General features: G+C 41.6%; 1 protein-coding gene across 9 annotated transcripts in view; it reads left to right on the plus strand.

The window, feature by feature from the left end:
• The first annotated feature begins 1,099 nt into the window (after positions 1–1,099).
• Positions 1,100–27,133, plus strand: part of mef2d (myocyte enhancer factor 2d) — a 104,498-nt gene continuing 78,464 nt past the window's right edge. For 3 of the 9 annotated variants that reach the window (XM_051405703.1, XM_051405710.1, XM_051405706.1), the window contains exon 1: positions 1,100–1,339. The gene's annotated coding sequence lies outside the window, so the exon portion shown is untranslated. The remainder of the gene's footprint in view (positions 1,340–27,133) is intronic. The other 6 variants (XM_051405709.1, XM_051405711.1, XM_051405708.1 and 3 more) reach the window with 3 other exon arrangements.

Below are 27,133 nucleotides of genomic sequence, written 5' to 3' on the forward strand. Positions count from 1 at the left end.
ATAAAATAAAGTCGCCTACTTTACTTTTATTTTAATTTGAACTCCCTCTTATTAGCATGGCTTTAAATGTTCTTATCTTTACCTCCATTGTTGTATTTTGTTAAGGTGCAGCACTTTAAATGCCTTTCTTGTATAAGCGGTGATACAATGAAACAATATTGAATTAGTCCACTGATGTTTCTGTCTAATAATAGTGAACCAACTCCCTCACTCCTCCGCTCCTGACCCAGAATAAAACCAGTATTACTTTAAATATCCCAGCCGAGCCATTTGCTCCGCGCTGACGTAACGTGACGTAGCCTAACGCACGTACAGTGGAAACTGAAAATAGTGAACGGGGGAGAAAACAGTTTGTACGTCCTCTGCGTAAAACCCTTCTCCAAACTCTCAACGTGCGCTCGTGCGAAAGTAAATTTCTGTGCGTGTGCTGCTACCGTGCCTCGCGCGCCACACCGACTGTAGCTGTCACTGTACGTCACTCCTCCCCTCACTGTAAACATCGTGTTCCTCCGCCGTGAGCACATAAAGTAGGGCGGCGGCGGGGGGCGGGCGGGGCCTCATCGCTCATTTGACACCCGGTGAAAGTGCGACTGAAGCACCATCAGCACATCATATTAATAATTACAACATGTATATAAACAAATAAAGGAATTATGTTATATTTAAGCTCATAACTGCCCGAATAGAGCAAACAATAGATACTGTATAGTGGCTACTATCTGCCCTGCTGGGTAAACTTAACGCTTAATATCTCTGCCAGGGGGTCTACACGATTACATTAAGTCTTTTATATAATATAAGTGTGTTGTATTTGTATAATTGTACTATACAAGATTTTATATATTTTTTTAAAGTAGGTTATTGCGTACCTTTACAGAAATGAAACTACCTCCGCGCTCACTGTGAGCTCTGACTGTGAACATTTAAAAAACAAAAAGCAGTTTGAAGTGAGTCGCTGCTCTGGAAACATGACAAGCGGAGGGATATAAACTCTTAACACATGATGTCGCCATCAGCCCTTCCTACTTCACAGCTCACCTTCCACCAACTCCGCACGGACTATTTGATTGGTCGAAGCGGCGCGCACAGCTCGCCCTCATTGGCCCGCGCTCCCGTCAATCATAAAGCAATGCCACAGGATAGATTAGGCACCATTTGCCATAACTAAATAGTTACCTTGTACATCAAGTAGGAGGATTTTTTTTAATTGGTAGCCCACCGCGGTCGGCGGAGAGTTACAGTTCGTTCTTCGCTGAAAAGCTTCCGTGCGTTGTGAATGCAACAAAGTGTGACGTTTGAATCTCCCGTCTCATCAAACAGATGTGGATACACTGCTCGGGTAAGTCACTCTTCACCAGCCTTGTGTCCGCATTTCACGTTTGCCACATTGTTTTTGCCTCTTCCTGTGTTCGGGCACTTCTGACAACTGTGCGTCCGGACGCCGTGGTGCTGTTGTCGGGATGTATTTGCATGTTTCGCTCGGAGTTGTTACCCGGCACAGTGTGGTTGTGGTTGTGGTAACTCTGAGGAGGCTCTGCACGGTGCTCCCTGAAAAAGCCCCCCCCCACTGTTCTGTGTCAAGGACACGCGGTGCTTCATGTAGTTTGTTAAGTTCACATCAGCATCGCAGTTAAAGCTTTATTCCCGCGGTCTGCGTGCGCGTTTCCGCCGCTCAGACCTCCCGGTAAAGGAACAGCCCGCAGCCGGTGGGTCTGAGCGTTGTGCGCAACAGTAATAACACTCCATTAGGAGCTGTCACTAACGATTTACGACAAGTGTCAGCCTGCTTTTGACGCGATTTCTCTTCATTTCTGTAAATGGATTTCATCTCAGAGAAAAGCACGTCTGGTTTATGGGCAACTTTTATCGCGCCATCAATTTGGCTGACGCGTTAAATGACAGGTTTAAAAGTGGGCAGAGAGAGAGAGAGAGAGAGAGAGAGAGAGAGAGAGAGGGAAAACTGAAGTGATTGGTGAAATTGTGTTCATTTATAAAATAACACATTGGAGGCTTTTCCTCATATCCTTTAAGCTATTGTGTCTGTCGAATCATTTTATGTCTCTTTCATGAGCCCATTTCCGACAATTGTGCTCTCATTGCTGTGCGTAATTGCTTTTCTCCCGGGAGAGAGAGTGCCATCAAACTTCTAATTTCCTCCTCCAACCCGGAAACCATTTTGCTCGTTGGAAGCAGCCCTGTAATGATGGCATCAATAAACCCGAATAAAACTCCCGTCAAGTTAGCTCTGAGATTTTTTTTGGAATGATAAATGTCCTTTCCGTCAGGTCCCCCCCCCCCCCTCCTCCCTCCACATCCAGCATTGGTTTTGGCAGCATCTCAGGGAGGCAGGTGCCTGGGATCAAAGGGCAACAAGACAATGAGAATATGTCTCTGGAGATGAGTCTGTCTTGTCAGGAGGCAGGAGGAACTGTTATCTATTACATCATTATCTAGTGCAGCGAGGGATGTACTGCAACGTGGACAGATGAGCGTTTCAGCAGCGCCTGCAGGTAAAGTCCAGGTTGCCAAAAAGGTGTCACAGGATCCCGAGGGAGACAGTCCAGATAAGGGTGCTGCTGAGCGTCCCAGCAGTCAGAGGAGAGCAGATTAGCGATTCTATATGGGAGTATTTAGCTGTGCGGCTCAGTGTAACCACAGATGAGTTTGTCCAGATAAGACGGGTAATGTAATGGTGAGGTGGACAATAAACCGGAGAGGGTGGTTGCAGCGTGCAGGAGGAGTTTGCAACCCTAACAGACGAATGTGTCCTGCAGAAAGGCTCCTGAATCTCTCAGTTCAAGCAGCATCAGATAGGACAGCTACAAATACCCAAACTGTAAATATTCATTGAGGAATTGCGATTTTAAAGATTCCTGTGTTGGCTGTCTCGCCAGGCTGAATCGCAAAGTGAGGTTGCATCCGAGGAAGTAACAAATTAGAGGTCTGAAGTGAAATCAGAGCTGTCTCCTAGAATCAGAACGTCGTCCAGAGAGAAAACCAGACTTGCCAACATCAGATCTTTTCCTCCCCTCGTCTCACCGCTTCCCTTTGGTTTAAAGCTCAAAATCTTCAATCTGACGCCTGTTTGAAAGTTTGCCGCCGTTTGAAGAGGCCCGGCACGTAGCAGCACCGGTTAAATTCACATAAAATACACGCAATGTTTTTGTCAAATTTCACCATGGAGACAGGTTTATGTCAGCACCTTTTTTTTTTTTGTGTGTGTCTGAGTTGTGAGCGAGCGTGGGTTTTGCACTGACAAACAAAAATAAACGCTCTGTTGTTCCTGACGTTGTCAAGATGTCAGAGCTAATGGGAGCTCTGCCCCCCCTCCCCCTACACACACATCACCTTATCTTATCCTCCCTCCCACTGTGAGTGTGACCATGCCGACTCTCTTGTATCGTGGCCTCAATTGTAGCGTTATTGAAGGCCCGTATCACCGCCATCATCTCCATCAGCTGGTTGTTGGACCGCTGAGCATCTGATAGCGCGCTTTAAGATCTGATATCTCTCTCCTTACGTTACATTCATGCAGCCGTCTCTGGAGGGCTCTCCCTTTCCCTCGTGTACTCACACAGGAACACAATCCATAAATTGAACAAAATATTGTAGCTGGACTTGTTCAGTGAAAAGGGGCTTAAGCTGCAGATAACTTATGGGCTCAGCTCCAGTAATGGGCTTTTGTGTCCCTGAGAACCGTGACTGCAGGCGAAGCTGTACGCCACACTCATCGACAGAGTAAAGCTCCACGCCAGGACAAAACTTAAGGAGACAGGTTTTTTTTTAATAGCGAAAGTAATCTCGGAATTAATTCTTCCGAACATCCATCCGCATTCACAGAGTTTGTGAGGAAACGGGACCGGGTTTTGGTTCCCTCAGCCATGTGCTTCATCGTGTGCTCTGTTGGCTACAGTCAAAACACAGTGGGGGGAAAAAAAAACCCCAACCCCTCCTCTCCCTCCTTGCTTCTGTTAATTTGAGGAAGTACAATCATTCTCTCCTGCCACAAGCTTCCTGCTGAATTGCAAACACAGGCAGTGAGCCGTCGTGCTCTACAGACATTACAGAGAGCGTCAGTGTCTGTCAGAGGCATGATGACTGAGTGCACGGCCGTGTAGTCTCTTCTGTGTAACAACATGTAAAAGTTCAGTTTGAGGTTTTTCAGCATGTGTACTAAAGGCTCTGATCGCACCAGCGTTCAGACTGCAACTAACAATCACCGATGAATCTTCTGATTGTTTGTCTTACTTAATCAATTTCTCATCTTTTCCGTCTCTCAGTCCAAGGTGACGTCTTCAATTGTCTTGTTTTGTTTGGCCAACAGCAGAAAACCCATTTATATATTTGATTTACTGTAATATGACAGAGGACGGCCACAAATCTTCTCTTTGGAGAAGCAGTGACTGGCACTTTTGCTTGATAAATGACTGAAACAATTAATTGAATATCAAAATATATACAGTATATCACTCACTGACCTTGATTTTGACTGTTATATTGGTACTATTGGGTTCCAGCCAGTTCCTGTTTTGATCACTAAGACTTATTTGTCATCTCCTCTCTCTTTTTTTTAGCTTTTTAAGGAGTATTCATCGATGTTGGCCTCAAAGTACTAGATCCAACTCCAAAACAAAAAAACAAAAAACTCTATCTGCTGAGGAAGATCATGTAAGACTGAAAGCTAAAGAACAGCTACTAATGGACCATGTGGCCAGATGTTAAATCCAGGTTGTCAGTTAGAGAAAATGTTATCTATCTGGTAAAAAGGATTCAATCTCTTCATTCTTGCTTTTGGTTTAAGTTATGGGTTTTGTTACTAAACTCACTGTAAAGAGAATTATATGCAGTTTTGACACCGGTTTCAAATTGGATTGGTCCATTACTTGATTAGTCCTTTGATTGATTAGTTGAAAAACAGAAAATTTATCTTTAAAGTTATTTATCAAGTGAAAAGGAAGAAAATATTCTCTGACTCCAGCATCTTTGACATGAGGATTTGCTGCTTTTAATATTATTTGGAATTAAACCTCTTTGTTTTTTTGGACAAAACAAGGGATTTTTAAGACATCACTGGGAGCATGTGATAGACATTTTCACTGTTTTCTGACATTTATAGATTAAATGATGAAGCGCAGCAGAACACCAACCCTAAATATGGCTGTTGGTTGTGTGAAAGCTGACACACTCGAGTAGAGATGGTCTGCAGAGAGTAGAATAAGGTCCAAACCATTCGTTTGAAATAAACTAAAGAGCCAGTGAGCAGTGACACATTAATTCCCTGACAGATTTTTCAGAGCTCTCCATTAGCCCAGACCCTCCAGACTTTCACAGTGGAACCGGGTACTTTGGCGTGCACTGTAATTTTAACTGGGGTCTAATTTTCACCAATCAATTTGTTTGTTGGCCGGGCCGAGTATTGATGGGATTTAATCACTGCTGAAGCCCCGGCTGCATTAGCCAGTGAAAGCTGAAAATGACATCAGCGCGCTTAGTTTTCTATTCTAACACCGAGGAAAGCGGACAGTAAGGAAGGAAGAAAAGTGGTGAGTGTTAGGGCCGAATAGAGGTGAGCTGAGCTACTGTATCCACCGGTTCTGCAGGGTGAGTCACCTGCCACCTCATTGATTGGGCTGTTTACCTTTTCAACTCAGCCTTGTACAATAAAGCAGCCTTAGTGGACATGTGTTTTCCGTGTGCTCGCCTGCAGCTGACCCGTGTTCTCAAAGCACTACGGCAGAAAAACCCTTCTTGTAAGCCGGGTTAGACGAGCATGCCCCCTTCGCTGCTGTCAAACTGAAAGCCTCGCACCGCAAGACGTGGTCCTTTTCAAATGGACGGAGCGTTTCAGCAGAAAGGAGCAATTACTACCTGCTCTGGTCGTGTTGCTTTCATGGCCTCTTTTGTGTGCTGATTCCAGGGCAGATTTTGTCCGCGGCTGTTCCCACGCTGAGCGAGGAGAACAGGAAGAACTCAGCCGCGCAGCAGGCCTCTGCCTTCTGCTATTATGGCTATGATTCAATCATCGCAGGGCAGCGCTTTACCCCAGCACACTGAAAGAGGGAGAGAAACGTCCTCACTACCTCTCCGTTAATGGAACTTAAAGCCAAAGGTGTTTTTGTGCAAAGAGGAGACCATCAGCCACTTAATGTGGGAAGTAGCAGCAGCAAGCCTCACCTCACAATCCACTCTCCCCCTACTGTGCTTTCAAAATGGCCTCCCTTCTGTGCTTGCAGCCAGAGAAGCACCACGCAGAGTGGAGGAACCAGACCGGGCGAGATTTGCCTCTCCTGGTGCTGCTCATCACACCTACTGTTTGTTTTCTTTGGCCTGAACCAGAGTGGAAAAGTTCAGTGTGTTACAGTTTTTTGGATTTGAATCATTTTAGTTACACGTGCCCAAATTAGCAGCAAAGCAACGCAGGGCACGTCGACAACAGTCACATGACTCGCTCAGCACTGCAAAAATGTTCTAAAACATTGTTTTAATGACAGTGTGGGTGGACTGGTGCTGAATGCTGCTTGAGCCATGAATGAACTTGTTCTCTTCAAGTAATTCTCAAAGTGAATTGACAGCAAGGATTTAAATATATTTTTAATGTGGAAAAATGTGGTTTCCTAATTTAAGAGCTTCAATGATTAGTTAATTAATTTTGAGTCATTTTTTAAAAGAAAAATAAATTCTCTGATTTCAGCTTCTCAGATGTGAATATTTTTTGGTTTCTTTCTTTTTGACAGTAAACTGAATATCAGCATTTTATGGCCCAAACAACTAGTCAATTAATCAAGAAAATGATCTACAAATTTAACAATAATGAAAATAATCGTTAGCTGCAGCCCTACCTGACAAGTTGATGGCTGTTTGAAACACTGGGATTATATAGATCATACAGGTTTATATAGCTTTAAACAACTACTGCTATTTCCAAGATCAAGAATTCACTTTTAAGATTAATATTTGTAATTAAAACTGAATTCTTATGATTATAAACTGAATCCCTCTTAAGAGTTTTAATTCATACACAATAAACAATTAGAAGATGACGTGCTCTGGGAACATGCAGTTTCTGATATTTTAGAGGATACACGGTACATTAATTTAATGAAAGAAATAATCTATAGATAATGACAATATTAATTAGTTGCGAGAAAGGATGTAATTGTATTTAGCTACATCACACTCACCAAACAGGAGCAAATGTTCCTAATTACTGGAAGGAAGCTTAATAAAAGAAACACTGTCAAAGAAATATTTTCACTTTCAACACCCTTAATAAAGTGTCTCGCCAGGCTAGAACGTCTGGCATTGTAAGAAATTAGGGAGAGCTAAAATGCATTAGATTTCTGTACTTTTGGCTGAGCATGAACCTGCGTTGCTCTGCTGTAATTCTCCAGCTTTTATCTTCACACCAGCTGGGAACACTTGAAGAATAAAACTGAGTCTAAGCGTCCATCCTGCCCAGTCTGTGGTTAGCTCTCGGCCCATTTTTGTGTGCTAAGCTTTCAGAGCGTAAGAACCTGCTCCAGTGGATCAATATCTACCATGAAACTGTATGAAACAACATACTGGTGAAGCTCCTTGGTTTGGGGTTGTTTCCTGTTGGTGTATCACATTGCTTGGGAGAGGACAGAATCTTATTATCATATTATCAGGTGTCTCAGTGAAGTCATTTGGTCTCACCCAGCCTCGAACGCCATCAGTCTCGCTTTCCTAAAAGCTCCAAACCAAAGGTATGACACGCTCCAGAGTTTGAATAAACCACTACGTACATGCATGCGAGGCTCACCTCAGAAATTCTGACCACAATGATTCATCAACACGAAATACCAAAAAGTACCAACAGCTCTCATTGAATGCTTGATCAGATTTCTAACTGTTTATTCATTACTTAGGATATTTCCTAATGTAGCATGGGTGTAAGACAATATAGAAAAATATTGTATCGCAATATTTGGTTTTGTAACATTATATCAATCCTCAAAAACACTGTATCGATTTCTGAGATTGAACCCATAACTGCTAGAGAGCTGACGATGCTGTATGTTACAGGATTTTTTTGCTCAGATTTGGTGCACATTGTGGACAGTCTTCCTAATATTAGAGATATTAGATTTAATTGTTTTGTAAAAATGTATTTGTAAAAAAAAACCCTGAAGTGATTAGTTGTTTATTCGATAACTCAATCGTCAGAAAGTTTTGATCATCGTGCCAAAGTTTCTAAAATCTGTACAGGTGCTGCTTGTTTTAGTTGTAAATGGATTGTTTGCATTTTAATTTGGGGGAAAAAAACAAGCAGTTTGGAGTGTGTGTTGGACATTTTTCACTCTTTGGTGACATGTTATAGACCAAACACTCGATTCTTTGTATTGATTAATGAATAATTGATGCAAAGTCTCAAGAAAACCATCTGCAGATTAATTGCTAATTAAAGTAATTATTAGCTGCAGCCCAGACAAACTTCTAGGTACCCAGCTGTACATGCATAGTGTAATTGTTTCCTCATTGTAGCCTGTTTGGAGCTATTTGCCAACATGTCCTCCCTGCTCTGACCCTTGGGGCCCAAAGTGAAGGATTAGGGTCCAGAGGAACCATGGCTGCAGGGCAACAAACCGCCTTACTTACACAGGACTAATCCCTGTCCTCCAGCAAGCTCTTAATTGAGCCATCATCAGCTGCTGATCTACGGGTTAAACATCAATTAAGATAATGAGCACATAGAGAGAGAGGGGGGGTCTTCAGTCCGGAGGGCAGGGAGGTGATGCAGACCCACCCCGAGGAGGAGGAGGAGGAGGAGGAGGATGAGAAGGACTGAAGTGTGTGTGTTTCTGTGAAGTGGTAGCTTAGTGAGTGGAGTGTTGATTATGGTGGTGCTACTTCAAACAGCCTGATGGTGGTTTGTTGTTGGTTTAGCTGTGTTTGTGTTGGACAGGCTGCAGTCTGGGTGAGCTCCTCAGCTGCTGCTGGACAGTCAGGATGCTCACTGGGTTTTCTATCAGACAAATCCATTTTTAGCTGAAACTTTACAAGTGTTATCATTGCTGTTATACCTTCTTCTGGTCGTTTACTTATTATATTATCAGAGAAATATGGTAAGAGGAAAGTAACAAGGTCTGTGACATATTATACGTAAATATACATGAATCTGTTTTGGGAATTTGTGTTGAGCTAAAAAAAAGTTGTTGTGATACTTTGACTCATGATTATTGGGAATGATCATTTAGTACTAGTCAAATCATGATGACATTTGTTGGGGTCTGTACCAAACAAACATGTTGAGTAAAAGATTTGGAGGCTGAGGAATCTCTGCAGCACTACAGTATTCCTTTATAATCTGTCACACATTTTACCTTTATCAAAACACTGGCAGCTTCTGCGATGTGGATATTGCACTTGATCATGTTGATTAATTGTGCAGCCCTAAATTTTATCAAACACATCAACTATTAGTTTTCTATAAACTGCTAGTTTTTCCGTAATTGTTTAATTGTCAATAGAAAAAATGAAAGAAATGCACAGAATGAGTTCCCAGAGCACAAAATGACTTCTTCAAATGTCTTGTTTTTTCTAAACCACAGTCCAAATCCCCCAGAAATCAATCTTCAAAGATATAAAGCATAGAAAAACAACTTACCCTCTAGGCTGAGAATGTTTGATGCCAAATGATTAATCATTTATAAAAATGTTGTAGATTAATTTGCTGTCAATCTCGTTTGATTTGTTTCAGCACTCATTCAGCCTGTACATGGGCTGGGCAATGATTCAATCATAGACCTTTTTCACAGCAGCAATTTGGACATGAAATAGTAGGGTAGACTCAGGTGTTAACAATGATACTAATTGAGTTTTGTTCCATTTGGGTCAAACAGAGTCAGGTTGCTGCTATTGTGTATGTTATGCAAAAGCTCTGCTACACTAAATGGAATGGAACCTTAGTATCATTGGTAACACCTCTGTTTACCCTACTATTTCATGTCAAAATGGCTCCCGTGAAAAAGATTTACCGTATTTTTTAGATGTATTTATTAGAATTTCAAGATAGTGATGATATGTAATTATTTCAGAGTTGTCTTAATGCACATGTCTGTTCTAATCAAAATCCTGTTATCTGTTGATAACTGAATTTAGGAAATTTATAAGTTTGAAAATTGATTTTATTCTGCTGCATAACATTTCCAGGAGATGACAATAATAGGAACCTGACTATTTAACAGGATTTTCTGAGCTTATTGTCATATCAGTATCTGTACTTCCTGAGGATTCTTGTCCTATTCATTTCGTCTGGTTGGTGTTTTTTTTTCTTTGGGGAACTTTGTAAAGAAATGATGTGTTTTATGTTTGAAACAAACAGAAAAGGCAGGCAGCACCAATTACAGAAACCCAAACTTCATCAAAAGAAAATCCTAAATCCACCCACACTGTTTGATTGACAGCTGATCTCTGGAAGTGCCGCAGCAGCAGCAGTGAGCACCGAGCAACAAAGATGGAGACAAAAATTAAAAGACAATCTTGTAGATTGACGCTTAAAATTAGATTTTTAAGCATGTTCGTCCTTGCCGAAAGCTTTTGAGGAAATTAACGATTAAGCCTTAAAAGCCTTTGGTGCAAACAAATCACATTTGTCTTTAAGGAGGGATGTGTTCAAGAATGTCATCTGTCCCCTGAGAGTGTTACTAAGTTGGTTTATTTAACAGTCAGCGCGGTCGGGGAGGGAATCGTCAGACAGCCTCAGGTATGTTTTTGTTGTGATGGCAGAAGCCACCATTTGATAATATCAAACTATCAAACCTAAGTATTTGAGTTGATCATTAGGGATACTCCTTTGGGTTTTCATGCTGCAATATACTGCAATTTGTCTGCCTGCCTCCATTTGACTGTAGTGAATCCAGAGCAAATATTGTATCAGTATCTAAAGGGGTCAATAAAAAGTCAAACGTGTGTATGAATCCATTTGGAACACTTTTGCCATGTTAAATTCATCATTCAATATTTAACAAACACAGATGATTCAATCTTTAAATGCATAAGTATTTTATAAGCAGAGCTCTTAAGATGACTCATAGATTTAATAGAATCCCAAAATGTGGTTCACTTTCATGTCAGCAGTCATTTTTTATTGCCCTTCATCAAGTCGTTCAAACAGCAGCAATATTTCATTTTTGAATGAAACTTTGAAGTTTTATCTCTGACTGCAACATCGCATGTCAATTATAGATTGGATCTTTTTCTGAGATGTGATTTGATTGATGAGACATTTGGCCTTACAAATTGTAAAATATACATTTAATGACAAATACTTCAATCAGTTTTAAGCCTGTTTTCTTTGTCAGCCTTTGTTCCTCAACAGAATACTGACCAAATCGACTCACAAGCCAGTCTCTAAACAATTCACCCACAAGAGACTGAGGACTTTCTCCCACCTTTCGTTGCTAAAACTGGGTGGAATAAATTAGAGAGCTTAAAAAAAAAAACCTGCATAGAAGAACCAATCCAAAGTCTTTAGGGCGGTGACCCTAAAACGTTGCTCGGGACATCGATTTTCAATGCTTTAAAAAGTTATCTCCGTGTTACAAAGTGATTGGTTTTATCTCCAGTTAGTTCCACTACGGAGGAGAATGGGGTGAGAGCACTGTTTCAGGTCAGGCCTTTGCTTGAAGTAAGGGCCGTTCTCACAGTAACTACTTTGCATTTAGAAATCCCCAGATGATTGGTAGGCACTGAGATCTCTGATCACCTGGTATTTGGAGACTAGTGAGGAAAAGGCAAGTGCTATAAAAAGAAATAGGAGTGTCTCCAGGTTATGTCAGAGTTTGGTTTAGCAAAGCAAGAAACCCCCTTTCACCATTGGCTGTGGGGAACAACAGTAACACCAGATACCTTTTTTAGGAAGTCAGAGATCTTACTTAAATTTCAAGATGGGGAACCTAGGTGACATTAGTTCCTGGGCCATAGTTCCTACCCCTCAAACAGTCCTTGCTCCAGAGCTTGGACTTCACTAATGTATGGAACTACTAGACTTTGCAGCTCTTAACAAAATTGACTGTTCTCATTAAACGCAAAAAGCTTAGAAGTTCTGAAATGTTAAATAGTGTGTCAACACATTCAGCCATACATGAAGGATTCTTTAATGAAAACCTTTCATTTAAAGTGGCTTTAATTAATACTTTTATAATGATAATTTGTCAACAACCGTGTGAAAGGTGTCTCTTTTAGTGATTTGCGAAATATTTAATTGTGGCTACTCTAACGCTAACTAACTAACTAACTAACTAACAAACAGCGTGGAGACATCTTGCTTTTCTGGGGAATTTCGTCTTTCCTTTCACTGCTGCATATCTCCTTTCCATTTGCCATTCAAACAGCACTAAATTACAAAGAACAATTCATTGGCTCCATTGTTTTGTTGCTTTTTAATCCATTATGGATCTAATTTGCCTAATTGTTAAAAGTCCTAAACTGGGGTGGTAACGCAATTAAAGTATCCTGAAGTGGTTGCTGGGGCTGTTTATTTCCTAGTCCTTCCTTTTAACAGTTTGCTCGTAAACTGGGACTCGACCCGTATTTATTTGTTTTAATCAGTGAAATATGATATGAAACGTCAGGAAGTTGTGTTGCTATGAAAACAACCTGATATGTTGTGGCTTTACTGGACGAGCAGCGACTGTGGGTCTCAACTTTCAGCACGAAGGGCACACACAGCCTCTGAGCTTAAAGGGAAAGTTGGATCCCAAATTCCTGTTTGCTGGAGTTTGCCCTCACTGTCACCCTGGCCTAAATTATAATCAACCTTCTGTGGTTTACCACAGGCTTTCCATTCATCTCCCAGATCAACAGAGCAGCAGAGAATTCCTCCGCGATGTCCACAGATGATGGATTCTGGGGAAGTAGGGCAGCAGGGTGGCCTGGACTTTAAAGAGACTGTCTTGTAATCTGAAAGGTCACAGGATTGTATCTGAGTGTTCGGCCAATGTGGCCTTGAGCTGGATGCCGAGCTCCTACCCGCACTGAAAAAAATATACTACTCTGATTTCAGTGATGATTTAATCGTGGAATAATTTCCATTTTGTTTGTTGAGCAACATTAGTCACACAGCTCACCAGGTCTGTTCACACTGTTCACTGCAATCCTTCTATGAAGATCTGTTACATAAAATATAAACTCAAATAAAAAAAAAAAGACCTGTGTGGTAAATCCCTACTCAGTTGTTGATTTTTGCTAAAAATACCCTGTTCAGGGCACTAAATTTATCCTGTCCGCCTCGGAAGAAATTGCTGGAAATAACCAGCTTTGGAGCCAAAATGGAAATCAGCGCTGACCTCATTTTGGCTACAAGTTAGAAACAAGCAAATGAAAACAGTGAATGCACGTAACATTTATTTTGATCAGGGATTATGGAATCTGTAGGACTCTGGCCCTCTCATTACATTTCATCTCCGGGTGTCTGTGCTGTTTTGTGATCTCATTCTCCTCCTTTTTGCAGCAGTCCGTTTCCGCTGCAGCACTTTATCCAGATTAAGTTGTATTTTCCTTCTTTTTAATAAACTCCTTACCAACCAGAGAGTCATCTGATGCAAAGCTACCCAAATGCACATTGTATCAGGGGTGTGTGTGTGTGTGTGTGTGTGTGTGTGTGTGGGGATCAGAGGACAGTGGTCCAGAATCAAGACACAACCTACGGCATCTATGTGGGTTAAATGCAACTTAAACCCAACACAATTTACAGGATTAACCTTAAATAACAGGAGCTTGAGCGGGGAGCCACAGCCTTCTCAGGGTTGCAGTGCCGCTCAAAAACCAGGCCTGGCTTGACCTTGAGTGGGCCATGGTGTCAAAATCCACTTAAATTCAATTTGAATCCATTTAGTTCAGCTTCTGGCAACCTTCAGCAATACGGCCTTTTATTTAAAATTCCATTACGTTCTCAATAGTCTTGGAGCTTTTAAAAAGAGTGAAGGGAAGAAAAGTGATAAACCAAATGAACAGCGCTGAAAGTAAAAGCAGGAATAATCAGACTGGTCTTTTTGGATATTTCTCTAATTCCTGTTGTATTTACAGTGTTTATTTATACTGCAGGTATACAGACATTTGATATAAATAGCTACACCTTCATGAATACATACATATATATTTGATTGAAATACACAACCTACAATGCTTTCAGTCTTTGAGACTTATTGATTTGCCCCAGGAAACCTTTGCTTGCCCTCATCCATATGAAGGTCAGAGGTCAAGGTTATCTTAGCTTAGCTACAGAGCTGCTAGGTTGGAGGTCAAGGGGATTTAGTGTCTTGCTTAAGGGCCATAAAGCATCGTGCATGCTGGCCTATAGCTGTTCTTCTCACTACATTGTCCTACTGATGTTTGAGAGAAATTCAGAACCTGTCCTAGTTTTAATATCAGTGTCATCATAGTGACCTTTTTAACATTGCATCACATGTGAAACATTTCATAACTCCTAACTCAATATTTCATAACACAGCTGGAATCAAAGGTTACTGATGTTGCCAGAGATCCTGTAAGAGCCGCACAACCCAGGAGGATTATCGAGAATCAGAACCGACCAGCGATCGACTGCATTATATTCGGCTTGGATTAAGGTTTCTGTGTCCAATGACTGAAGCTGTAGTCTCCACTATGCGCGCTGAGGGTTCACTGGAGGTTGATCTGGTATTGTTGCCAGGGAGGCTCCGAGAACAATGCATCACAAAAGATTATAAAGGAAGAAGTGAAGAAGTTGGGATGAGGATCAAGGAGCGCTGCACACCTACAAAACCGGAGGAAGCTGCGAGAGAAAAGAAATATAGCAGAGAGGGTTTTTTTCTGCCTGAAATGCCATACATCTGTTTTAGGAAAGTGTTTCTACCTTGGATGCATCATTCAGTATTCAGAAAACACGGCTCATTCTGCCTCCAGAAGCAGAAATGTTTCATAATCAAAGGTCTTTTGCTGACTCAAAACTTGAATTGTAACTCATACTGTAAGTTGCTTTTGCCAGATATCGTTTTGTTACAGCGGGTGCCAAAATGTTCAACCCTTTTGCTATGCGGAAGTAGGCAGAAGAAATGCGTGAAGGATGCTCAATTTGCTGGCCTTTTATGTTGTGTTCTAAATTGCTGTTTAGGTTTATCTATTATAGTTGGAAAGCCCATAATGCTGCCAGAAATTCTGAAAAGGCACACATGAGTAATCAGAAATATCACTTCACTGTTTGTACCTGTTCTTCTGCATTGTGGTTTTTGTTGCACCACATTCCTTCAGGTTTTGTCTGAATCGAGGCGTCTCCCTAAATACCAACCAAATCGCTCTTTGGCTTTCTTTCCTGTCTTGTTTCCTCCGAGCTAGCTAACGTTGGCTCAGCCACACTGCCTCAGTGCCAAACTTATGACGACTGTTTCATATGAATGACGTGAGATTAACTTCACTTCACCGCAGTGCTTTCTGAGCATTCAGATAGAAATCTCATGCAGCTCATAGTGCATTAGGATCTGCTCCGGTGCCACGGATCCATGTGGTCCAGATTGGAATTGGAGGAAAAAGCTGCGACTTCCATCAGCTTTTAATTGCCAGTCACACTGAGGAGGAAATCTGTGCAAGATTGGGGGAAAAAAGAATTGGGAGACTTTCAGCTGCAGTGTGAACGCAGCCCAAGTGCCGTGCCACCATACTGACGGGGTTACGATGGCGTGAGAGCAGGGGCTGCTGGCCAGTGCTCCAGCACAGCTGAAATAGCAAGCAGCAGAGCCAGGAGCTGAAACACTACACCCCGGCTTCTCACACTCCCCCCTCCCTCTCTCTCTCTCTCTCTCTCTCTCTCTTGCTTTCTCACCTCTCTTCCTCACCCTGTCTCTCTTTTATCTGAGGTCTTGGCATTTTCTTGCTCTTCATCATCATCATCTAGCCTCTCTGGTCCCGCCTCCCATCGAATTCCTCCCACACCTCTCTTCCACTTCCAGCGGAGCGCGGCGGAGAGGTTATGGCCTCATTTGAATATCTGAATGTATATCAACCTCCTCCTCGCTGGGGCGTGGTGTCGTTTTACGGTCTCACAGCTGTGGTGGTGTTATGGGACCATCTGCGCAGGGCTCATTGAGTTAGCCACGAGCTAAAGTGAAGAGAGTGTGGAGAGGTGGAGGGAGGGAGAGGGGGTTACAGGAGAAGGAAGCAGCTTATTCCTCTTCATTCTTCCTCTGTTGTAGAATAGCCGTTACCCAGAGTTGGGAATGGTTCCATGGAAAGAAGAGGAAGAAGTAGAGGGAGGAGGAGCTAGAGAAATCCCCTTTCCACCCTTCCAAAGTCACACACTTCCTTATGTTTGTGCGTGTGATGTTGCTATGGCTCCAGGCGTGTGTATGTGAGTTCATGCATGAATACATACACTGTATCTGTTCATGTGTGCGAGTATTATGGAGCTACAAAATGTGCTATTTCTGCTTAAAGTATTCAGTTTCATATTAAAAGATGATTTTCAGTAGAAGGTTTACTTAATGCCAAAAAGTAATACAGTAAAATAAGTTCATTATAAAGTCCAAACTCTAGTGCTGGTTATCATTTGAAATACGGATATTGGCACTGATACTCGAGTTTCAGGTCCATTTGTCATCACTTTGAGCAAAACAATTCAGGAAGCAGGGGGAAACAGCTAGCCTGGCTCTGTCCAGAGGTAAAAAAATCCACCCACCAGCACCTCTAAAGCACTGATTAACAATGGTTAATATCTTGTTTCTGTGTTCAGATTTGATGCCCAAATACCACACGGTTCCCAGGGATCCTCAAAAAGTTATAAAACACCTTCGTTGTTTAGCCTAAAAAGGTTTGTATTTGATCTTGAAAACAGAAGTTCGACAAAAATATCTTAGTAGTCCTCTGACTGGCTTTTTTCAGGAGCGTTCAGTCATGTATCTCAACAATGCATCTCGTGGTCTTCATCCTGACCGTCCGCCCACTGATAAAGACCCTAAATTCCATATCTTAAAACCGTCTTAAAATGTGTGGACTTGTGGAGTGGGTGGGATTCAATTTTCTCTTGGAATGATTGTGTACTGTGTGTCTTTCCCTTTTTGTTCCGTCTTTATATTTTATTTTATATGTCAAAATGACAAAATAATTGAGCTGCTGCTCAAGAGGTAGCTGTAGACCTTGTATTGCTGTAATCACACTTTAACACAGAGGCAGAAGTACCTTTTGCTTCATGAAAATTGTATTTTTCTTTCTTTTGGAGCTATTAAAAAGGTCTTAGAAGTGATTAAATGTGTGCTCAGAAAGTGTACAGATACCCTGATGGCTCTTAAAAGCACAGCTGAAATCCATTTCTCTGCTCCAATGTACAAACCCAGCTTACGGCGTCAGCGAGGAGTGTTTTCGCGGGCAAAAGCACAGCCCTGCTTTCAGTCGATAGAGAGTGTACTTGTTTCTGGCGGGCCGTGTCAGTGCAGGCATTAGATAACGCTTTATTTGATGGTGTTCAATGGCTGACTCGTCCTCACCTCTCGCCCAGGCCTCTACTGCTCTCCAGCCCACACGCGCTCCCATGTAAAACCAAACGCACACAGACATCCACCCACTGACTCATGTTCACACACACACACACACACACACACACTCCCGTTCTCTCTCTGCATCCTTCCTCTGGAGGATTCTGGCAGTTGTTTATGTTATTGAACTGGTTATCACATTACAGCTGGAACACCACCAGGCTCAGAGAGAAAGAGTCCTCCCGCTTTCTCAAGAAAGTCAAAGAGAGTGCGAGGAGGAAAAACAAGAGCAGAGGGACGACTAGATAAGAATATGTTAAAAAGGTTTTTACACTGTACTCATCAGCATCATCAGGGCTCTTTGGTTATTTTGTTTGAACATTACAGCACAGAATGTGATCTTTACAGAGCAGTTTTAACCACATTTACTGGTGGTTAAATAAGTCCTCTACGCTGAATCACAAACTAGGTCGTTCGCTTTTCCAAAAATGTGAACATTTTTCATCTGGCGCCTCTTTCTGCTTCAAGAAATTGTTTATCAGTGCCTTCCAAAGCACATTGTTTAAAAATGTTTCATGTAACTGTTTTCTCATCTGCCACCGCTATGGTTGACATTTGGTTTAGTTTAGGCAACCAAATCTACTTAGTTTCTTTTAAACATGACCACAGTCTTTTCTAACCATAACCAATTTTGGCTGTAGGACACCGGATTTGAACAGCGGTCACAGGCTTTGTTAACCCATCACCTAGCCGACCTCCTCCCTAAGAGGTTGCAGAGCTAAAACAGTGTCAGAAAAATGTAAACACATGTCGCCTAAAGTGTTTGAACAACCCAATGCTGTTCTATCTTCTCATGTGGACGGGCTCTGGTTGGAAAGTAGGTCAGTCTAACTCTTTTTTTGGATCCATCCAAGGTGTTAGGACTACATTTATATCGCAAAATAAAGAGCTACACTTAGAAATCCGCTGGTTGGACTTGTTTGTTAGAAGAGCATCATCCGGGTTCAAAATGCTCCTAACAAGCAACCAATTCAACTCAATGTGCCTAAAGGTAACCAAAGCTTAACCACTGCAGTGTTGGATCAGGAGATGCTTTTATTCTTGCTGAGGTGATTTCCAACGGTCGTCCTGACAGTTGGAGCACCAGTGGAGGGCAGTTGGAGGAGGAAAACAAACTTTTTTTTGCTTGATGTGCCACTGAGCAACTTCTGCAAGAATGAACGGAGGCCTTCCTCCAATGGTTATTACAGCCATGGTTGGACCATGGACATTTTAGCATCAATAGCTTTTTAGCATCACTAGCTTTATAGTGCATTGCTGGAACTTTTGTACCTTTTGAGTTACACAGAGAATACAACCCCTGACTCAAGCAGCAGTTGTACCTGAGCTCTAGGTTTCCCTGCCTGTTCTACCTTGAGTTATACTACAAAATGTATGAATGTTGATAAATCATATTCTTTGTCACAGTAGGTTAGTGGTTCTGTGTGAATGATGAGAGAAGAGAAGAAAGAACAGATTTGGTGGTTGAGAAGTCTGCACTAGAAGTTATGGAAACTTCTTTTTTGCTCTGTTTTGCACACCCAGCAAGAATACATAATCCAAAGATGTGTTTTTTTTTCTTTCACCCCATGGTTTTCTCATCCAATCCAAAGAACTGCTGTGCTTTCAAATCCCCTCTCTTCTTCCCAGCTTTGCTCCTTTTTACAAACCGATGCTCGTCATCCTAAATATCCTGCCTGCGCTCCACCACAATTCACTTCTCAGGGAACTTTGTCTGACAGAAGCGTTCAGAGATTGTTCATAAGGGGTGGTATCTCCTTCCTATCTCCTGAATAAGACTTCCCTGATGGAGCCTTTCAGTCTCCATCAAAGGAAGCATCTCGCTGTGTTGCTGCAGTATCCGTACGGCAAAAAGTTTCACGCTCAACAGTCGAGGAAACATCCATACCCCGTGATGATAAAACGAGTGGACTTAAAGGTCGATTATTTCCTGACTCAAGCGTGACCTCTGGATTATAAGATCCACATCATATGGTCAGACTGTCACTGTGATTGTACACAGTGGTGATTGAAGTGAAAACCTAGGTATTGTGGGTTAAAATGATTATGGATTAACATGACAGCGTGGTTTTCTCTCCGCCGTAATGCTTCACCGGCTCCAGTGAAGCAAAGCAAAGGAGCTTAGTGCTTTTAGCCTGTAGTTCTGGTCTATGGTAGCATCTGTTGTTACAGTCGGACACAGCATACACACTCCCGAGCCACTCCAACACATGCTGGAGGGTCATAAAGCCCTGTTTTAATGCACTGATACGGAGAGAGTGTGTGTGTGTGTGAGTAGGTGGGTGATACAGTATGAAGGAAGGCTTTTCACAGAGGACAATTCCTCTGGAGTCACAACAGGTGTGTGTCTGTGTGTGTGTGTGTGTGTGATTGCTGAAGGGAATTATGAGCCAGGCACTAAAAGGAGGAGGAGGGGTGGAGGGCTTATGAAGGGTCCCCTCTGCCCCACCTGTAGCCTGTCAGCTGTTGTAAGCCTGTTAAAACGTCAGCTGTTTCTGAGGAGAAGTGTGTGTGTGTGTGTGTCTGTGTGTGTGTGTGCGTGTGTGTGAGAGAGGGTGTGTGTTAGTCAATGTCAGGGAGCTCGTGGAGGTGGGGGCTGGAGGGAGGGCTGGCTCCGTGTGGCCCTCAACGCCCCATTGCACATCAAACGCCCCGTCGCCTTTGGGGATTTGTTTGTGCAGAACACAGCGCCTCGTGCCTGCGACGAGCGCCATTATGGTCCGCTCTCGCCTCCTTTCCTGATTATGTAGTCAAACTGCAAAAAAACTAAGAAAAGACAGAACCTCAAAAGTTGCAACAACAATGTCAGAAGGTTTTATCCCAGAAAATAAGTTAAATATCTTGTGAGTATGATGAGGGCTGGCTATCATTTGAAATTTTGCAATACCTGTGCCAATACGATATCTGATTCTAAGTAGCTTTGAGGATTATAAACATGTTAATCTACAAAACTTGAAACATTTCTTCATTGAATAAAGAAGCTAATCTTTTCAAATCCATCCATGTTCAATGTAACAAAAAGCAGCTGTACACAGATCTGCTGATATAAAATGCAGTAAAAATGAGCAAAATCAGGATTTACATCAGGAAATATCTGATCAAAGACTTAGAAAACAGGACCAAGTGCTGTATTCAGGGCCAACCTTTAGTTCTCAAAGTACAGAGCAGAAACTTTTTGATTGGTAAAAAGCCTGCTGTAGATCTGGAAACAAGAAAAAAAAAAAAAAAAAACAGCTGGACATCTTGGCAGCAACTTATGCAAATTTAAGAAAAATAGTTCCACATTTGGTTCATGGCACCACTTTTGTCAACAAGCTAAGTGGACTGTGATTCATTTGGAGGCTTGTAAGACTCTTTGATGCAGTATTCGTATTTTCAGCTGTTTGGTTTTGACCTTTGTAATCTCCTGCCATAAGCCACATTGTTCAGTATTAACTAATTTCCTCTTCTTTAAATTATTTTACACTCTACAGCTAACAAATATTTTCATTATCAATTCATCTGCAAGTTTTTTCCCTCAAACTTAAAAAAACAATAAAAACGTGTGAAATGCCCTTTATAATTTCCTGGTGCTTAAGGTGCTCTTTCAGATGTCTTGTTTTATCCGACCAACAGTCCAAAACCCAAAGATATTCAATTTACTTTTATTTTTGTTAGAAAAATGCTTAGATTATAAAAGTTGTTGCTGATTATTTCTCAGTTTACCAATTGGCATTATTTTATGTCAGGATCAAATAAAACCGCGTTGATTTCTGACTGACTGACTGGTGTCCGTGTAAACCGTTCAAAAGAGTGGTTCCCAACCTTTTTGACTGGTGATCCATTAAAATGAAGTAATGTCTGCTTCTAATCCTTCATGGTTATGGCCAACTCCAAACGTAGCATATGAGCAACTATAGATTTTTACTTGTTTCATTTAAAGAGGTTTTAGAAGGATGAAGAGCAAAGAAATGCAAGAAAAATGCAAAGAAAACTTCTGTCTTATGCCTGAAATCATCCTGTGACCTCTCGGATGTATCGAAGGGCTCCGTAGGGGTCCTTGGTGCTAACAAGACACCTCAAATATAGTTCCAGTCATTTAATTAAGTGCCGTTCTAACTCAGAGCTCACAATATACAAAGCTGTGAGTAACCATAGCAACACAGCCTCTGCTTTGCCAGTTGACTCTCATTTGTAAAATTAACCTAACCAAAGGTTAAACTGACGACAAACAAACTTTGAAAAATGCACGACAGTTTGGAAACAGCTCTTTTTCCTGTAATATGTAGGCAGGTTGGTACCAACATAGGGCTGCACAGTGAGCCAAACCATTATCCAAATAGCGTGCAATTTGCAAACCTGAATTTTTTTTTTGATGAAGGTAAAATGTGTGACAGACCAGCTCTATAATTAAGTACTATAGTTCTGAAGAGATACCCTGGCCTACAAATCCTGTTCTCCAGATTTAAGAAAAACATGTTTGATACAGACCTAAAAAAGAATTCACATCATTTTTCAATTCACAACAGTTTTTTTCAGTAAAAATGAAATTTGTGATGCAGAAATGATCATTCCCACACACTCACAAATCATATTGCAATTGCAGTATCTGTCAAAATATTCATTCCAGCCCCATACCAAACAATACTTTTTTTGTTGCCTTACTTTCAGGAATATTAACTTGTTTTTTTTACAAAACTTTTATTTTGTTGAACCAAAGCTAATTCATTTATCCTGCACAAATCCTGCATAATACCTACAGGAGTCCTCATCAACAGAAACATATTCTTGAGGGACTTTTTTGTAAGTTTCTCGAAAGAAACACAAAAACTAACAAAAGACAGTCTTAAGCAGCTCTCATCATTTTTCTGTCACTGTTTTACATTAATGTAGCGATCTAGCTATGCAGAAGTTCATGGGTGATGATTTAGAGGTCTGGAAGCAGAAACATTTCAATCAGGAACTATCTGATCAAAGAAAAACGGTTTGATACCCAAATAGGATGTGAATACCTCAAAAACTTCACCAGTCCAATGCAAGCCTATCATGACAACATGGAAGAGTCTTTCAACAAGCACATGACCTTTTCTGCTCTGGTAGTATTTAGCTCCAACAAACTTGCACAGTGTGTTTATATTCAGAGAAATAAGAGTCGATTTTGGCCATGGGATGATTTTTCCAACAGCACTTCAAACAAGAATGACAATTTAAAAGAGAATTTTTCCTCCACAAAAGCTCTTAATCCAAACAACTCTTAGAAATTAACATTGATGAATCTTTAACTCCAGACGTCGGCTCTTATTTTCCTGGGCGTAAGCTAAACGTCTCTCCGCTCTCCAGCCGGTCGTGCTGGCGTGGGAGTCACAGGTGTTGAGTGATTTATGGCTTTAATTTACTTGATAGATTAAAATATAATATAGCAACAAGCATAAAGCATTAATTAGGATAACACAGCAAGATCTTGTTTCCCTTAAGTCGGTTGGCGGGGAGACAGAAAAAGCTTACTACAACATTTAACACATTTAAATGTGTAGACACAGGGAGACGTGTTGGGTCTAAAGAGATTTGTTTCCTTAATATGAAATAAAGAAACCAACGAGACTTTATTGATTTCACCTTAAAGTGACCTTTACATTTCCAGTAGAAGAACAGTAGAACAGAAGGGTATTTTGAGACATGTGAGACAAAGATTTAGCTCCCCCCCTCCCAAATAAGATGAAAAAAACCACCTAGACATTAGCAGTTTGTCCCTGAAACTGTTCCTGTGTCCGAGTGGACAGCGGCGGGCTGGAAAAGCAGAAGGCTTGGAGCTGCAGAGACTGGCTTTAGCGGGGGTTGGAGCCTCTGTGGTGGCAGCTGAGTGAGGCAGACAGTTGAAGGGAACAGGTTGCTGCGTCTGTTAGGGCTCGTCTCGCTGCTCTTGACCTTTAACCTTTAGCTGTGACAGCTCCTGGGGCTGGGAGATAGCAAATTTCTCCGGATTGGAAGAGCCAGGCCGGGTTAGATGAGACACAGAGATGCACGATACTGGTCAGTACTGTTGTATAAAACATAAGTGCATTCTGGGTAGTTACACAAGATCATTCTCACTATAATATATTATATAACAAGTGTTATAAGCTTACTTAAGCATTTTCCCTTGGATTTTATGAATGGTACAAAAACCAAACTGGCCTAATACATGCTTTTTAAATGACTCTTTTAAAGAGAACTGTGAATTTAGACATTAAAAAGCTGCATTAATGCCACTATTTTGTGAACATTACAACACTGAATGACTTTTGTTGAAAAAACACTTGAGTCTTATCAACAGCAAACAAGAGCATCCCCTCTTTATTAGACTTTGATGATCAATGTGGACACTTTCTACCCAGAGGATGTGGTGATGAATAGAAACTAAAAGCATGACACGCAAACTTGTGTCCTAAAAAACAACAGCCGCCTTGTCCAGCAAGTTTGTTCCAAGCATAAGATCTATTGGCTGTCTGTCTGGCATTTTTTGGTACAAAAAAAACCCAGCAGGGGCAGAATGCAATTTACTGACATCACCTTACAGGATTTCAGGTTAATAAAGTTAAGGATTTGACTTCTTGTTGCCATTTTGATTCGCCAACATGCAGAATCGTCTTTGGCTCCCCTCTAAAACAACATAGCTTCACAGCCAGTACGTAGAGAGCGAAAAAGTAGAAATCAAAGGCTAAAAAAAGTAGCTGCAGAGAATTTTCTTCTTCTATCAATACAAACGTTTATTTTTACACCCAGAATCACAAGTTTGACCCAAAGGGCTTTATAATCTGCACAGCATACGGCACAATATATCCTCAGACTCTGTTTGGACAAAGAAAACTCCACAAACAAAAACTTGTTGAAGAACAACAGGCAAAGGAACCATTCTTCATGCAGTAGGGGCCATATGTACACAGTAGACAGAAGTGTCAGTGGCAGAATTACAACAGAAAACCAAACACAGCACAACACAAAAAAAGTAGCAACACTGCAAAATACTAGAAAACAACAAAAGTACAATATACCAGGACACCAAAGCGCCAGATCACAATTGACTGGTTCCAAGTTTACTGTGAAGTTGAAACGTAATTATCATCAAAGTATTAAATGTTGGATTGGACACACATTATCTAGAGAATCAGAATCACTTTTTATTGGACAGGTGTGTGCACACATGCAAGGAGTTTGACTGCAGTTTCATGTTGCCCTCAGTGTACATGCACAGAAATATGCAAGCAAAAAAACAAACAAAACAAGGTTGTCATGGGAAACATAAACTTTAAAATACTATTTACATATAATATATTAATATAAAAAGCAACATTTGTAGACAGAAAGGCAATAGTGTAATGATGCAGAGTGCAAAGGATGCTGGAATAAATACGATTTATGCAGCAGGTGGGTGTGGCAGTGTATACAGTATGCACAGCATGCATAGATTTGTGTATGAGCGATGATAATTTACAGGTACAGTGGACGTTTGAGCGGTTTTTACCATGTAATCTTGTTGGATGGAAAACCGCCGTGCATGCATCATAAAATCTGATTGCTGGCTATTATTTATGAAAGACAGATCTTATAATTGGACACGGAAGTGATCTGCGCTTTGAAAAGGTCACAGTGTACAATCAAGGTCTGCAAAGTAGAGCCTGTTGCATAATTTCAATGTACCACAGAGGACTTTATATTTAAGGAAAAGTTGTTGTTTTTTATTCATTTTGCAAAGCCATTCAAGTGTATTGAGATGAAGAGAAAGAAGCAAAAAGCAAAAAAAGTGTGTATAAAGACTTTCCAAAGTCGCTTTGGTCCAATTTAGCCGCAATGGTGAAATGACGCCTCTACTCGTTTTATTTCATTAAGGTGAGTTAATTTTCTATGACATTAGTGTAGGTGGTCACCAAGCTTTAAGACACTGCAGGAAACAGTGTGTTGATATTAGATCATTATGTAATTTTTGATGATTCAGATTTAAATGGAAGTCAGTGGGTGAAAATGGACTGTGAATTGGTTTGATCCACTAAAGACGCTTTGGGGCAGCTGTTACCACAGAGGGCCGATAATCTAAATGGTTTGGAATCCGTAGACTAACATGAAGTGCAAGTAAGACAGTCATTGTATCACCGTTCCGTCAGATTTGTGCTGTGATGTGTTGATTTACGAGACGCGCGGGCTGATTTTAACACTGTTTCAGGGCTCGAGTTTGATCTGTATCAGTGTGTGGATGTGTGTTTTCTCTTGAAAATGTTCCATCTTGTGAGCTGTATTATGCTGCGAGATTTGTCAAGAGTGTGACAAAAATGCGGAGAATTCCTCAATAATGTAGGTCACACACAAGAGAAAAGCTCACAGTGGAGCCACACCAGAGAAAAGCTTTGTCATTTTTTTAATTTACCCCATCCTCAGGAGGGAGGCAGATTTGCATAATCAGGGTATTCACTGTCAAACCCTTGAAAGCATATCATGTTTATTCACAAAGCTATTAGTCATTTGGTACAAAGACAAAGTACCAAATAAGCTTGTCTCCAACAAAACCTCTTGAGTTTTTCTTTGTGGTGGCACATCACTCAGGTAGCACACCTTTCACATGGAACAGAAACACAAAAACAAATCTTTCACCTTTTCTACAACTGTTCCCAAGTATTTGCAGCTACATGGATGGATGTTTATCATTGCAGGAGCTCTAGCTTATACGCTTTTGTGTTTCCTTTCAACATAAATACACTTGCCTCTGGGCAAAGAAGCTGCTTCCTCTCACCGCTCTTAAAGGAGAGAGAATAGATATCCTTTCTCTCAGTGTTTGTGCCTCCCCCACCTCTCCTCAGAGCCGGATCCCCACCACCGGTAACCAGCACCACACAGTCTTGGCCAACGCTCGCGTTTGTCTCAGGAAGAGCGGAGGTAGGCTCATAGATCCCCATTTTAGGCTTCGGGCCAAAACCCTGTGTTCAACATGGAGGGCCCCCAGGCAGCCGTGCACATGGACGACAAATGTGGATGGCAAGCAGGGGAAGAACCTGGAAAAGGAGGCAGCGAGATAAGGCCCTAACACAAGCCCAGCTCTTGTGTTTGTTGTGGAAGTAATTGTGTCCTCAATGCTGTGACATTAGGATTGTTGTGTTTAGCGGTGGTGTATATTTTTCCCATCCATGGGCAGATTTCCTGCTCCTGATAGCCGAGGGGAGTTCATTTCTTTCTGGCCTCCCCTCTCAGATTTATCCATATAAGTTGCTGCTTCAAGACGAAATGAGCCCTCGGAATTTTTGCCCCTTGTTTAACCCATTGGGCTCTGGGCACAGACGTGCCTGCATCCATACATACATGAGCTGTGTTGTGTGGAAACTCAATGACACAACTGTTTAGCAGACTCCTGGCCTCCCATTTCCCACACCCTCCGGGCCCCCTCGGAGATTTCAAGGTCAGGAAAGGGCAGAGGCTGAGATTCATTCCTTGGGAAGCAGAGCCACTGTCGCAAATGTTCACAGACTGCGAATCTCTCCTTTTACAGTCCTCTCTGCGGTCATCTTACTATACCTCACCAAGTTCGGATCAGTGAGGATTTGATTTCCACAGCTTTGGACATAGCGTCAGATCATAGCCGTCAGCGGCGGCCATCATCAGAGTTA

The sequence above is a fragment of the Dicentrarchus labrax genome, unplaced genomic scaffold (genome assembly GCF_905237075.1).
Source record: "Dicentrarchus labrax unplaced genomic scaffold, dlabrax2021, whole genome shotgun sequence".
Classification (NCBI taxonomy): Eukaryota; Metazoa; Chordata; class Actinopteri; family Moronidae; genus Dicentrarchus; species Dicentrarchus labrax.